Here is a 13,996-nt window from a genome sequence, read left to right as displayed (position 1 = left end):
TTCCCCCAAAACACCCACAATAGTTAATTGGCTGTCTGAAATCCAGGACTTGAAGAGGTGTGTGGCTTTGTAAATCTGAGACCCTGTTAAGAGTTTGGGCTGATTTTAGCTTCTTTTTTTCTCAACATGTCAGAGCTTACCTTTCTTTTCCAGGTTGTAACTACTCCCAAATGGGGCCCAACCGGCTGGCAATATATAGCACTTAGTATCCCTGCTTGGTAGTGGTTTAAAAACCGAGAAGACAAAAAATGCACTCCTTTGAAGGTTCACAAGTCCTCAAATGTTTGTAATATATGACAAATCTCAGTTATGATGTTCTACCAGTCTGTTGGACCAGTGCTCTGGACTTCTCCGTACTCTGCTGGGGGAGCAGCATTGTAACTGGAGAAAACCAACCGACTCACTAAACTGGTGTGGAAGGCCGGCTCCATCATTGGCAAAGAGGACTATCCGGAACAGGTGGAGAGGAGGACATGAAGAAATGTTTGTCCATATTGGAGAACTGGACCACCCTCTCCACCACCTACTGCAGGGACAGCGGAACACGTTCTCCAACAGACTGCTTTAGCTCTGCTTCACAAGGACAAACAGGAGAACATTCCTGATACAGGAGAACATTCTTGATAGAGGAGAAACTTCCAGATACAGGAGAACCTTCCTGGCAACTATTAGACTTTTCAATAAATCACCTCTGGCCAGATCCTCCTCAAATTGAACAACATCAATGAACATTGCACCACTTTCACTTTATATACACTTAGATACATTGTATTTACTTTCATTTTTTAATTATTTTTTATTTCCTTTATTATTTAACTTCTTAAATGTAATATATCCTGTCCTACTATTTTATTGTATTATTCTAAGAATCTAGTTACTAGAGAAGAAAACAGCACAGACAGAGACAGACAGACAGCCCGTCCAACAGAGAGAGAGAGAGAGTTCAAAGGAGAGGCCAGGTGTCAGTGATCAGTCTGATCACAGCGATCAACACAAAAAAAGCAGATTGAACTGTTGAACCCGGTTTCGCGCCACTTCTCCGCAGTTTGAGCTGCGCGCTGCTCTCCGGCTTCAGTGACTCACGAAACGCCACAGAGGGAACGACAGCCTCCTGACATGACATCTCTTCTTGAGGTAAGAATGCCAACTTAATTTAATTTCAGAGAGTAACTTTGTATTGAACGGGCAACGTTAGTGACACTGAGGTTTCTACTCGGCTCTCTGGTGAGGAGTTGAGCTCGCCTCGTGTGAGCTAGCCTCGTGTGAGCTAGCGGGTAGCTACTTTTGAATTCGAGGCATGGTGTTCTGCATTTCTGTATCGCCTTGGGCGTCAAGAGTAAGTTAACTTAGCTATCTGATGGTTAAGTGTTTTCACGTTTCTTTAACATCGTCGATGTAACGTAGGTTGTCGGTTTCTGTGTTGAACGAGCTAACATTAGCTTACTTTACATATGTTAGCTGAGGTAATGTTTAGCTAACGCTCGTGTTATAGGTTCATTAGTGGCAGGTGGGTTAAGACACCTGAGGGGTCACGTGCTACACACTTTCATCTAATAACCACGATTTTATTGAAGTGCTTTGAAACTGGTTCCACGCAGACATGTGTAGACAAGCTCACATATACCGGAGCAGTCAGTCCGGACAGTCACGTGACCAGACACGTTATTGTACGTGTCTGTTCACGTGACGTCGGGACTCTGTTCACGTGACCGCTTTAAACTGCGCTGTGTCATATGCTGTGGGGACTGCTGTTCATGTGACGCTCTTAACGTGATGCTGTTGACGTGGTCGGGACTCTGTTCACGTGACTGTTGTTAACATGACGCTTATAACTGCGCTGTGGCGGACATGACAGCTCACAGCTCCTCAGAAGCTCCGTGAGCTGTCCAGTGAGGGGATGGTTTCATGTTCAAATCTTCATTTACTGTCCACATTATCAGATGAGGACGTCACCAAAGAGTGTCCTTTGAGTCAATGTTTACATTTATGTACAGATAATTAAGAACAATTAGTTAATTGTAAAATGCTAATTATTTTCTCCTGCCACCTTTCAGACATTATAATCCAACTTGGATGGAACAACTTCGTGACCTTAATGACACCCAGCAACACGGTGAGATTATAATCCATTTAAATGCCAGAAGCAAGCAATTATTTGTTTTAAGATGTTTTTTCTTTATTTGTGTTAGAGCTAGAGACACACAAGCACCACAGGGAGGATCTGCAGCAAAGGGACCACCCGAAATCAAACCTTGGCCGCCATGATGACGACATGTGGCACTTGAGTGTGAATCTAGACTTTTCATTTTTATTTACAACATTAGCATTGAAAAGAGCAAAAGTTGATGCTTGAGATGATTTTGTTTTTACTGAAGAGGATGTATGTCCTCCCTTTGTCCTTTATCCCCTTACTCTTTCTTTTTAGGTGTGACTACGACTACCAGCATGAACCTCAACACCTTCTTTGCTGTTCCACTAGTGTGACCCATGATCGGATACAAGTTGTCAAGGATAAACGGGAGTAAGTTGTTTTAAGTTCAGTGTCTTAATTTAACAGCAGAATACATTTTTATTGTTCGAACCACCTAGTCATGTTGTAAATGCTATTTAAAGTTATATTATTGTTAATCTTTTCTGTTTTGTCTTTTTTCTGGCTGTAGAGAGAATCATGTCAGCCCACAGACAACCGGTTGACCTGTGAGTCTTCAAGCAGTAATGATGACTACTCCTGCCTTAAGTTCCAGTTTCCTGAACATCATGTCGGCATGAGATTCTGTCCCCACCTGTCTTCAGTCTGGACCCAATGAGTTTTTTTTTTTTTTACAGTGCGTTTACAGTCACATGGTTTTTTTCGAGGCTTTGTCTGAGTTTCAGTGCTGCAGTTATTTACCATTCAGGGTTGTTCAGAAACATCCAATTTGTCATTCTCATTTGAAGGGCTTGCTGCTGTGATTCTTTTGTGTACACCAGGATTTCTTTGTATTTTGGCATTTTACACAAATTTTTTGAAAGATGGTCAACAAAGTTGCACAAATAAATGTTTAACTGCTGTTGTCCTAAATGTGGTAATTTGTTAACTGTTCCTCAGTACATTCTTGCAAAAAGAAGGCATGATATTAAGTAGATTCTACATTTAAAAAAAATATGCGAACAAAGTGACAATCAATAACATTACATAGATTTTAAGTCATGTGGTACCAATTATAAGTTGATTTGCAAAATGTATTTATGTAAAGATAAATAACAATTTCAGTTTAAATGTGTTGAATCAAGTAACATTCTTCCAAGTTGAGTTGTAACTTATTTTATTTATTGAATCCAAATCAGTATTATCCAGATATTTAGTAAATGGAAATCAATTTCATCCACATAATTAGTAAATCTAAATTACTTTTTCACAGCTATTTGGTATATCTAAATTACTTTTTTTTGAAAACCTAGTAAATATTAATCATTTTCACCAATAAAATTAGTAAATATAAATTGGTATCCGGATATTTAGTAAATGGAAATCAATTTCATCCACATAATTAGTAAATCTAAATTACTTTTTCACAGCTATTTGGTATATCTAAATTACTTTCTTTTGAATACTTAGTAAATATTAATCATTTCCCCTGTATAATTGATTTGGATTTACTCAACATTTGCCATATTATTAGTAAATCCAACATATTTGTATTTAATATTTTGTTTAAATTTGCTTAATTAAATCAATAGTTTTTAATCAAAGATGAAGTATTAAATTCTATTCAATTATATTAATTGTCACTTTGTTGCCTTAATTTTATTGAGTAGACAATGGTCAAACTTTTCTGAGTGTGGGGAGAGGGCAGAGAGGATTGCAAAAGCACTAACAGAAATCCACAGCTCTGACAACCTGACAGTAGAAGGTAAGAGAGGACGGGAAAGGACGCCATCAGCTCACCCCGATGTTCTTGGAAAGAGAGACGATACTAATAGTCCTAGTGATGCCTCATTTACCTTAGAAGAACTGAAAAGAGCAATAGAAAGAGGAGGACTTACATCACCAGGGAAGGATGACATTTGTGATATAATGCTTAAGCATTTAGGTAGGATAGCAATGATGAAATTGTAATTTTTTTATAACAAGGTTTGGCAAGTGGGGACACTACCTAGGTCTTGGAAAGAAGCTGTGATTATCCCAATCAGGAAACCAGGTAAAGATTCATCAAACCCAATGAATTACAGACCCATAGCATTAACATCCCATGTGGGTAAAATAATGGAAAGAATGATTACAGATAGATTAGCATTTTATATGGAGTCCAGGGGAATGATAGCACCTCATCAAAGTGGATTTCAGAAAGGTAGAGGTACTATGGACCCAATTATTGGTTTAGAAACAGAAATCAGGAAGGCCCAGGTGAATAAGGAGTCAGTGATGGCTGTGTTCTTTGATGTGGAAAAGGCTTATGATATGGTTTGGAGGGAAGGGTTATTGATTAAATTAAATATGATAGGAATAGGGCGGAGAACATATAATTGGATAAAAGATTTTTCAAGGAACAGGTTTATTCAAGTCAGAATTGGGGCAGCACTATCTAGACGATACCTGGTAGAGAATGGTACACCACAGGGTAGTGTCATTAGTCCGATACTGTTCTCCATCATGATAAATGATGTTTTCCTTCAAGTCCAGGGTGGTATTGGCCGATCTCTATTTGCCGATGATGGAGCACTGTGGAAGAGGGAAGAACATAAACCATATTAAAGGTAAAGTACAAGAGGCTGTGAAAGTGGTAGCAAGATGGTCTTATTCATGGGGATTACAATTTTCTGTGGGGAAAACTAAAACAATCATGTTGACTAGGAAAAGAGGAGTTGATGCTCAGATAAAGATGTACGGACAAAAGATTGAACAAGTGAGAGTTTTTAGGTTCCTTGGTGTGTGGCTCGATGATAAATTAACTCAAATGGAATGAGCATATTCAGAGGATGGTAAAGAAAGGTAAAACAATTCTAAATGTAATGAGGTGTCTAACAGGGTCAGAATGGGGAGCCAGCAGGGCTGCGATTAAAAATATTTATATCGCTCTGATGAGGTCGGTCCTTGACTACGGCTGTGTCGTATTTGGATCAGCTGCAAAAACTTCACTAAAGAAGCTGGAAGTGTTGCAATCCCGAGCTCTGAGACTGTGTTGTGGTGCTTTTAAGACAAGCCCTGTGGCTGCTCTGCAGGTGGAGATGGGTGAAATGCCGCTGCATTTGAGACGCAAGCTCCAAACTATAAATGACTGGGCCAACCTGCAAGGGCATTCTGGAGATAATCATCCAACCAAAAAAGTACTTCTGCCATGTTGGGAAAGAGACAGGGCCAAGCAGGAGTGTTTCGCATGGAGCAGTGAGAAATTAGCCAAAGATATGTCATTATATCAGATAACATTCACCCCTGCAATACCGCTATTAATTACACCACCATGGCTATTTCCCTCAGTGTCAGTTGATCATTAATTTTTGGACAAAACCCAAGCATTTAAAGACAATAATAACATGGCAGGAATGGTGGAGGATAGACTGGAGACGACATACTTATCATTTATTCCAGCATTTACAGATGGATCAAAAGACCCTGATACAGGGAGAACTGGGTTTGCAGTCACCATACCGTCCTTAAGATATGAAGTTAAAAAGAAAACCTCAGAGCATCTGTCTGTTTATACAGTTGAGACGTTGGCCATTTTAACAGCACTGCAGTGGGTAGAGGAGGTTCGGGTCAAAAGGTCATTGTCTGTTCAGACTCTCGTTCAACAACATCCTCATTACAATCATTCACTTCACATAGCAGGCAGGATTTAATTAATGAAAAATATGAAACACTGTTCCGATTAAAAAATATGGGTATTGTCGGAGCATTTATGTGGGTACCAGCACACAGAGGGGTACAAGAAAACGAAAGAGCAGATACACTAGCAACACAATTGTTAGAAAGGCAGCACAAGACGGACATTTTACTAAGCAAAGCAGAAGTTAAAACAATGATCAAAAGAAACATTATGAAGGAATGGCAGCATAGTTGGGATGTAGGGGAAACAGGAAGACATCTGTATGCTGTGCAGAGGGAAGTTGGCAAAGGGAGGCCAGCTAGAAGAAGCACCGCAGAAGAGAACATAGTAACCAGACTGAGGATCGGGCCAAGGCTGAACAAAACAATGCATCTCGTAAATAAACACCCAACAGGACGATGTGAGCACTGTCAAGTACCAGAATCTGTAGAACATATCATTTGTCATTGCCAGAAATACACACTTGAGCGACAGGTTGGAGAGGAAGCTGGAGTGGGGGAACTAAATCTAAAGGTGCGTTCACACCAAAAGCGAAACTATTTTTTGCGTCGCCCAAAACGCGCGAGTTTACTCGCTCAACTGTTCACCGTGTTCTCACCATGAGCGTCCAGACCAGTGGTCCGCAAACTACGGCCCGCCTCCACATTTGGACCGGCCCCCTGAACAATACCAGAGACGCGTTCCGATTTATTATTTTTTTCACCCTGCCTGCTGCCGTTGAGATTGCAGTGAGACGCGGAGAAAATGTGAAGTGGTGCTCTTCGCAATAAAACATCTTTGATGGGGCGTGTCGCGTCTTGGCCAATTAGCGTTCAGATGTCGACAGCGTTTGGGAAGTTAGGTTAGCTAGAATGTTAGTCCGCTACATCTACTGCTGTCACGCTGCACGGTGGAGCGATACTAACAAAGTACCCGTCCGTTAAAAACGATGTGATTTAGCATATTTTTAGTGTCGATACTTCATTAAAAGAGCGATCAGAGCGCACGCGCTGCTCCGCTCCGTTAAATGCTGTCTGCACGCGCATTGATTACAGCAAGCGCATCGCTCACCCCCCCCCCCCCCCCCCCCCCCGGCTGGCCCTCCAGCAGACAAGGGAAACGTTATGTGGCCCTCTCAGGAAAAAGTTTGGGGACCCCTGGTCCAGACGCTCCGCGAGGGGCAGGGCTTATCTCCGTGTCTCGTCTCCGTAAAGACCGTTATCATCTCCTTCATCCACCAGAATAACTAACCACTAGTTCTGCTTTATATTTGTCGTGGACGTCCCACACACTAACGCCCTCGTGTTTGGGTTCATGACATCACCCGTAGGCTCACTCAGCTCGGTCACTTTCCCCGATGAAGTTACTATTACATCTGAAAGACATCCGCTTCCAGCGCTACGAGAGCAGAACTCAAAAGCTGATTGGTCCGAGTTGCGAGATGACCGCCTCAAAGTTGAAATATTTCAACTCGGGGCGAAAATTGTGCCGCTGGAAACGCGTCGGCCACATTGCGTCGCCCCAAACGCGCCGCCAAGGAAAATATTGCGTCTATCGCAGCCACACGCGTCTGTATGTTGACTTTACATGGGATTCAGTCGCGCGAAAAAATAGTTTCGCTTTTGGTGTGAACGCACCTTTACAGATGCATTAAATTTGGGGGCAGGACAGGTATTACAATATTTGAATGAAACAGGATTAAGCAATATAATTTAAAGCACTGACATTTTGAATCTCCCTTTTGTTTTGTTTTATTGATTTTGTTTTGTGGTTATTTTGTTGGGTTTGGTTTTGTTTGTTTGTTTTTGTAATGTAAGGGGATAGGGTACTCTGGTCCACACTCCACTACAGTAGGTGGCGGAAATGCACCGTTCACTGGATGCCTTCCGCCAAAAAAAAGAAAAAAAAAGAAGAAGAGGCGTTTCCCATCATGCACTGGGCCACGCAGTCGGTGGAGAAGCAACTGCAGCGCCTCGCTCGCGTGAGATTCTCAGTGACCACGTGTTCATGACGCCAGTGCGTCGTACATCCAACTGCGCATGCGTCGTTCAGACATGGACCGCGAGGAGCCTCCGATGTCTGTCCCCGTGTCTCCAGGAGAAATGATGAGACTGTTGGTGAAGCAGCAAGTCCACGCGGCCGTTGAAGAGTCTTTTGGGCTGTTGGACACATTGACAGCAGCTTATGAGGACACCGTGTCTCAGTTGAGAGAACAATGGCGACACACATCAGGTTGGTGCTTCTTCTTCACTGGTCCCGTTGTGACGGTTTAACACGGCGGTCCACTCAGCCGACACTGACATGTTAGTGCACCTCTATACTGATGTTCACGGTAAACGCATCACGGCGCGTGCCTCGCTCAGCCGTGATGCGCGCACACAGGTGAGCACACCTCAGTGTGAAATTAAGTTTAGGGCACCAACATGGCTCGCGGCACTAGTCCCGCCCCCCTGAAGCTGTAAACCTAGGGGAGACACTGAACTCGATTAGTATTGCTCAAAACAGAACGAGGGTTTGGCTGTAGCCGACTTGAAACATACTATTGAGAACATATTCGCTGACATGCACGTGCTTTTTTTTTGCCTTCGGCGCTCGGGATTTGTCATAGGCGTTCGGGAAAACGTCTTAGGTCCGCGTCCAAATTTTCTCTATGCAGGAAAAACCCTGAAGACATATCTGAATTTCCTTACACTGGCAATCAAACAATTTTAATGTATCATTAGGACATTTTTCAAAGTAAAAGTACTAAATATTGTGAAATCGGTCATTTCTGAAGATTTGAGGCATTCTAAATATATTTCTCCGCAGAGTTCCAGGAAAGTACTAATGCAGATGTGTTCCGGACATCTCTGACTCCACCTATATTGAAAATCAGATTTTTATAATTGACTAATCTTGATATTCAGGCACGTCCTGAATACATCTGCATCAGTCATTTCCTGGGACTCAAAAACATATCTAGAATTCCTCAAATATTCAGAAATGACCGATTTCTCATTAAAATGTAGTACATTTACTTTGAAGTTATCTATCTATTTATCTATAAAGATCTACAATCAATTCAGTTTTTAATTTTAAATGCTAGTCTACCATCCATCCATCCATTCTCATCCGCTTATTCCGGGGTCGGGTCGCGGGGGCAGCAGACTCAGCAGGTTGACCCAGACTTCCCTCTCGCCCGCGACACTTTACAGCTCATTCTGGGGGATCCCGAGGCGTTCCCAGGCCAGCCGGGAGATATAATCTCTCCAGCGTGTCCTGGGTCTTCCCCGGGGTCTCCTCCCAGTAGGACGTGCCTGGAAAACCTCGAACGGGAGGCGTCCAGGAGGCATCCGAATCAGATGCCCGAACCACCTCAGCTGACTCCTTTCGATGCGAAGGAGTAGCGGCTCGACTCCAAGCTCCGTCCTGATGTCCTAGCTCCTTACCCTATCTCTAAGGCTGAGCCCGGCCACCCACGGAGGAAACTCATTTCGCCCGCTTGTATTCGCGACCTCGTTCTTTCGGTCACTACCCAAAGTTCATGACCATAGGTGAGGATTGGAACGTAGACCGACCAGTAAATTGAAAGCTTAGCCTTTCGGCTCAGCTCTCTCTTCACCAAGACAGACCGGTACAGCGCCTGTTTTACTGCTGCAGCTGCACCGATCCGCCTGTCGATCTCCCGCTCCATCTTACCCTCACTCGTGAACAAGACCCCGAGATACTTGAACTCCTTCGCTTGGGGCAGGCACTCTGTCCCCACCTGGAGGGAGCAATCCACCGGTTTCCGGCAGAGCACCATGGCCTCAGATTTGGCGGTGCTCGGCAGCAAAACGCCCCAGTGAGTGCCGGAGGTCACGGTCTGAGGATGCTAACAGGACCACATCATCTGCAAACAGAAGAGAGGCGATCCCAAGACCCCCAAACCTGACCTGCTCCACCCCCAGGCTGCGCCTAGATATCCTGTCCATGAAAATCACAAACAGGACCGGTGATAAAGGGCAGCCCTGGCGGAGACCAACACCCACGGGGCGTGTCTGACTTACTGCCGAGGATGCGAACACAGCTCCTACTGCAGGCGTAGAGACGGATAGCCCGTAGCAATGGGTCCGGAACCCCATACCTCCAGCACCCCCACAACAATTCCCGAGGACCCGTCGAAAGCCTTCTCCAAGTCCACAAAACACATGAAGACTGGTTGGGCAAACTCCCAGGACCCCTCGAGGACCCTTGCGGTGAAGAGCTGGTCCACAGTTCCACGACCGGGACGGAATCCGCACTGCTGGTCTTGAATCCGAGGTTCGACCAGCGGTGAGCCTCCTTTCAGTACCCTGGCATAAACTTTCCCAGGAGGCTGAGAAGTGTGATTCCACGATAGTTTGAGCACACTCTCCGGTCCCCTTTTGAAAATGGGAACCACCACCCGGTCTGCCAGTCCAAGGGTACTGTTCCTGACCCCATGCGACATTGAAGAGGCGTGTCAGCCAAGACAGCCCAACAATGTCCAGCGCCTTCAGCATCTCAGGCGGATCTCATCCACCCCGCGCCTTGCCACCAAGGAGCTTTTAACAACCTTAGCAGCCTCTGCCAGGGATATTGGTGCGACCCCCAAGTCTACAGGCACTGCCCCTCTAGAGGGACATGTTGGCGGTTGGAGTTCCTCAAAGTATTCTTTCCACCGTCCGACGATGTCCCCTGTCCGGGTCAGCAGCTCCCCCCCCACGCTGAGAACAGCCTGGGTTAGACCCTGCTTTCCCTTCCTGAGCCGTCGGACGGTTTGCCAGAACCTCTTTGAGGCCGACCGAAAGTCCTTCTCCATGGCCTCCCCGAACTCCTCCCATAGTCTACCATATGTCGACATTTTATTATGAAAAACCGATGTTTCACGTGGATCTTTCCGCTAAATGTGTTAAAACCCTTGTGTGCTCCCGATCTGGGTCGTTTGAATGTGTTTACCGTGAACATCAGTATATAGGTGCTCAAAAATGTCAGTGTCGGCTGATTTGACCACGGAGATCCGAGTGTCGGCCGACTTGACCGCAGTGGTTTAACTGGTGATTTTTCAGCCGAACGCGTCCGTTGTTGTCGTGGCTACGACAGTCCGGTCATGTGAGCCGCCACTTGAGATGTAATGTGCCTCCAGTCATGGTGCTACGGGTGGAGGGCTTGTACGGTGTGCGAGATGAGCTGGTGTTTGAATTAACTGGTTTTGGTACGCGTGCGTGAGCAGACGTGTTGTAGGAGTGGCCTCTCAGGACCCGTCTGACTCACTAGGAAATGCACATTTCCATCGCTTAGCCTCCGTGTCACGTTCTTTTCAGTAACGCTAATGTTTTAAAGACTAAACACGGAGGACTTTGCTGTAAAATGCCATACCTGTTCGGGAGGCTGAAGTTGAGACGCCGAGGACACGGAGCGAGGACAAAGTAGGTGACTCTGCTGATGCCTGTTCAATATACTACTAACTTCAATAAATAGTTGACAACACGCTCTTGTTGTCAGTCTGGTGTTCATGTCATACGTCGATATCTGACGTCCAGTCGATGTGAGACCAGTTTACTCTTCATACAGTGTGTAATGAAACATGCAGCCCGTGGTTTACACCCAGCTCGCCCACCGCTGTGAGAAACTGTGATGACTCATCAAGTTGTGGTACAACACTGTGCTGTCTCACATCTCTTATGTTTTATATTCAAGACTGCGGATCAGCATCTATCATCGTAACCAGGCACGTGCACAGATAGAGCCCTAGTGGTGCTCAAGCACCAGCCCCTTTGCCCTGGATGAGTAAAGGGCCCTTTTTGCTGGAGCACACTTTTTTCATTCATCAGTATTTAAGAATAAAAGTTACTCTCTCTGTCATCAAGTCCCCCCAAATGTGTTTTAATATCCGACGGGGCATTTATTTGAGTTCTTGTGAAAATTTCCCCGGACATGCTCCGCGACGCTCACGAGCCCCTTCCCCCCCGACGCGCCCCTCCCTCCTCCTCCTCCGCGCAGTGCTCCTCGCGCCACTAAACGGGTGCACCTCCTTCTCCTCTGACCCGCAGCACCAGACAAACACAGGACTCTCAAGTTTAGAAGACAGGCAAGAGTGACATATCCATCATCATTCCACCCCCCCCCCCCCCCCCCCCCGCAGAACGAAACTTTCGGATACCAGTCGCGCACGCAATTCCAGGATGCTTTATTTTCATTGGTTGCTGGATTAAATCTTACCCGGATACAACAGATACGTTTTTTTTCTGATTGGCTGTTGTGTAGCCCATTTCTTTTTTTGGGATCGGCTGATAAGCGGCACCTCACAGCAGAACTCCAGGGGAGCGCTTGATTTCAAAGCCTTGTCCAGCTGTGTACTGACGTTAGTTATGTTTAGAGAATAGAGAGAGAAGAGAGGAGAGAGAGAAATGAGAGAGAGAGAGAGAATTCTTATTCCGTTCTATTTAACGGGCTAGTCTAGGATTTGCGTGGCCAGACTGAAATAAAAATCATACGCCCTCTCTTGTTCAGAGGTCCGGGCCAAATGTGGACCACTGCTCTTGGCTGTTGATGTCTATCAATATCGCTCATTTTGAAAATGACGTAAGAGGGCAATACAGATCCGTATCAGACCAGCAAGGAGGGCAATACGTGGCTGGTATGACGACCCATTAGCCAATCAGAACGCTTGTACTGTTGTTGCTATATAATAATTCATCTTTATTCATAAAGAAAATGTAAGCTAGTGGTCTGATGCTGCCCAGAGGAAGTGAGGGTGTATTGCTGCTTATGCTTCAACTCTGTCAGAATTTCTTTTTGGCATTGGGTTCCCATTTTTTTTGGTTTGAGCACCTGTCCCCCAAAATGTCTGTGCACGTGCCTGATCGTGTTACCTGTTATTGTGTTACGATAAGGACCCACATTGAATAACTACACACAGGAGTGTGTCTTTAGGATCATGACGTGGAGCGGCTTGCTCCAGCCTTCATTTAGGATTTAGTCTGCATTAACGAAACCTTTCCATCTTGAACATATCACCTGTTGATGTTTATTTAACTCTAAATAGGTCGGAATTTACACAAAAAATCTGAAGTTGGAAGACACTTTCCCCTCAGTTTTCAGGAAGTCAAAAACAAAATTATTTTTAACGTTATATGAAATAATATTATAGTTAAAATTAAAGTTAGTCACCTTAAATAAATAATGTTGTTCATAATTTTCCAATATTTGATCTTTTTTAAAAGCTCATTAAAAGTGTATTTAAGAATGACTGCTTTTGTAATGATGACATGGGTCTGCCTGTGTGCACGGCACCTGTAGAGGGAAAACCTTTTTGATTTATTTTCCTTTACGCATCGATGCTGTACCAGTATTTTTATCAGTGGCCTGAAGAAGGATTATATTGTACTTTGAGAGGGTTTAATTGTTTGTTGTATGTGTTCATTTTGGGTCTTGCAGCAATGCATTCAATTTAAATGAAATAATAATATTTGGTTTTCCGCAATATTGTTTGTTTTTCTTTTATGACCGTTTTACGATCGCGCAGGTTAAGCAGGGACTTAAGAGCCATTAGCAGAGACGCCCATTCCCTTAGAATAGCGTATTGTACCTTTCCCTTTAGGATTACGTTATAAGGGAGAATTGTTAGAGTTGTGGCCAGTATGGGGACTGCAAGGATTAGATCAATAATTGTGATTTTGGTCGTCAAGGCTCACCAGATGGACTCTGCGCCTGCAGGCATTCTCTTTCCGGGTTCATTATAAGAAGGGTTGCTGCAACGTTGTTCCGGATGCGCTGTCCCGCGCAACACCATCACTAGTAGGTAGTGTGTGTGGCTGTCGCCAAGTCTCACTGGGCTGATCTACCCAGTTCGCTAAAGGACATTGAAGAGGCTCAGCAGACTGACACCTTGTGCCAAGAGCTTAGTCAGACTGTTTGCCAGCCCACACCTGGCCGCAGATTTAGATATAAAGATAAATATTGATTTAAATATTAATATTTGGCTTTCCGCAATATTGACCGTGTTTTTCTTTTATGACCGTTTTACGTTCGCGCAGGTTAAGCAGGGACTTAACAGCCATTAGCAGAGCTGCCCATTCTCTTAGCGTATTGTACCTTTCCCCTTAGGATTAAGTTATACGGGAGATTTGTTACACTTTTTTTTATTGATTATCTCTGCTATGCCATGATTATTTTCAGCATGATTTAATGTGCAGATATTGAGTTAATCAAAGTTAGTCACCTTAAAA

The 13,996-nt window shown here is 44.4% G+C and overlaps 1 long non-coding RNA gene across 2 annotated transcripts; it reads left to right on the top strand.

Annotated features, from left to right (window-relative positions):
- The first annotated feature begins 2,239 nt into the window (after nucleotides 1–2,239).
- On the top strand, nucleotides 2,240–3,050 carry LOC130194834 (uncharacterized). 2 transcript variants are annotated; one of them, XR_008831960.1, is made up of 3 exons: nucleotides 2,240–2,287; nucleotides 2,426–2,521; nucleotides 2,661–3,050. It is a non-coding gene; the product is annotated as an uncharacterized LOC130194834 (long non-coding RNA). The 2 variants fall into 2 exon arrangements; XR_008831959.1 differs by lacking the exon at nucleotides 2,240–2,287 and having other exon boundaries at nucleotides 2,305–2,521.
- The last annotated feature ends 10,946 nt before the right edge of the window (nucleotides 3,051–13,996 follow it).

This window comes from Pseudoliparis swirei, chromosome 6 (genome assembly GCF_029220125.1).
Source record: "Pseudoliparis swirei isolate HS2019 ecotype Mariana Trench chromosome 6, NWPU_hadal_v1, whole genome shotgun sequence".
NCBI lineage: Eukaryota > Metazoa > Chordata > Actinopteri > Perciformes > Liparidae > Pseudoliparis > Pseudoliparis swirei.
Note: the sequence above shows the minus strand (reverse complement) of the source record. Positions and strands in the feature narration are given on the sequence as shown.